Raw genomic sequence first — 1,368 nt, 5'->3', positions numbered from 1 at the left:
GCAGGAGGTTGCCCAACCCTGTGGTCTCCTGCCCCTTCCCCTTCATCCTGGCAAAAAGTGTCCGGTGGGATTGCTGGGGCTCCAGGGTAGGGTGGCCGGAAAGGAATTCTGAACGACTGGACCGAGTCAATGGAACTGTCATTTCCTGTAGGGTCAATGTCATCCACATCTCCTACAGCGGAGTGATGGTGAGTGTGACCTGTGTGCTGGGCATGTACCAGAGACACCTTACACGTATCATCTCATTTGCTCTTCATGACAGGCTAATAGGTAGTTGCAATTATTAGCCTTACTATATAGACAGTGAAACTGAGGCACAGAGAAATGAAGGAAACTGCCCGGGTCACAGAGCTATGAAGTGGGGGAGACAGGTCTGAGCCTGGACAGGTGACCTCCATAGCCTGGGTTCTCAACCAGCCACTCCAGTGGTTCTCAAATTAGAATCACCTGGAAGGCTCTTAAAAACTAGCAGGAAAAGAAGAAAGAAAAGGGAATTCCCTGGCAATCCAGTGGTTAGGGCTCCACGCTTTCACTGCCGAGGGCCCGGAGTTCAATCCCTACCTGGGGAACTAAGATCCCACAAGCATGGCCAAAAAACAAAACAAAACAAAACAAACACCCCACCTCAAAAAAAATGAAAACCTAGCAGAGTCCTCCTCCTCCTTGGAGATCCTGTCTGGATGTTGGGATGTTGTAAATAGCTGCCCAGTGATTGTGCCTTGTGGCCAGCGTGGAGTATCAACGACCCCTGCCATATTGTCCTCCTAAGCATCTCTGCCCCACCCCTGCCCCAGTACCCCTCCCCCAGTCTGGAATCAGCAGTTTCAGGGGGTCGTGGTTCCCTGTTTTTGGCAGCCACTCAGGCTGTGGTGGCACCTTCAACGGCCAGACAGTTCCTGCTACAGTCAAATTTTCTTGCTGGGCCAGAGGTTCTTAAACAGAGTGCACACAAGATTTCCTGGAAGAGTCTTTAAAAATACAGATTCCTGGGCCCACAACCCCTCCAGCCAGGCCTCCTGAGGCCAAATCCCTGGGCCTGGGCAACTGTATATCGTAAAGCTTCGCAGATGGTTCTGATGCACACCTGGGTTGAAACCCCAACCCTTTCCTATTCATCCTGGCAAAAACTCCTGGATACAAAGTGAACGTTTATCAAGAGGGTGTCTTTGAACACATTCTGGTATATTTCACACCTTGGACTGTTACACTGTCATTTAACAAGAACCAGTAGGAAGCATCCCAACTGACTTGGAGAAATTTCCACAAAGTATCGAGTAAGAAAGACAAGACACAAAAGAGTTTGTGCATTATGATGTCAGTGTGGTCACTGTGACCTCAGAGCCATGCCCGGCCCCGCCCCCCCCTCCC

Source organism: Lipotes vexillifer, unplaced genomic scaffold (assembly GCF_000442215.2).
Source record: "Lipotes vexillifer unplaced genomic scaffold, Lipotes_vexillifer_v1.1 scaffold496, whole genome shotgun sequence".
Taxonomy (NCBI): Eukaryota; Metazoa; Chordata; class Mammalia; order Artiodactyla; family Lipotidae; genus Lipotes; species Lipotes vexillifer.
Note: the sequence above shows the minus strand (reverse complement) of the source record.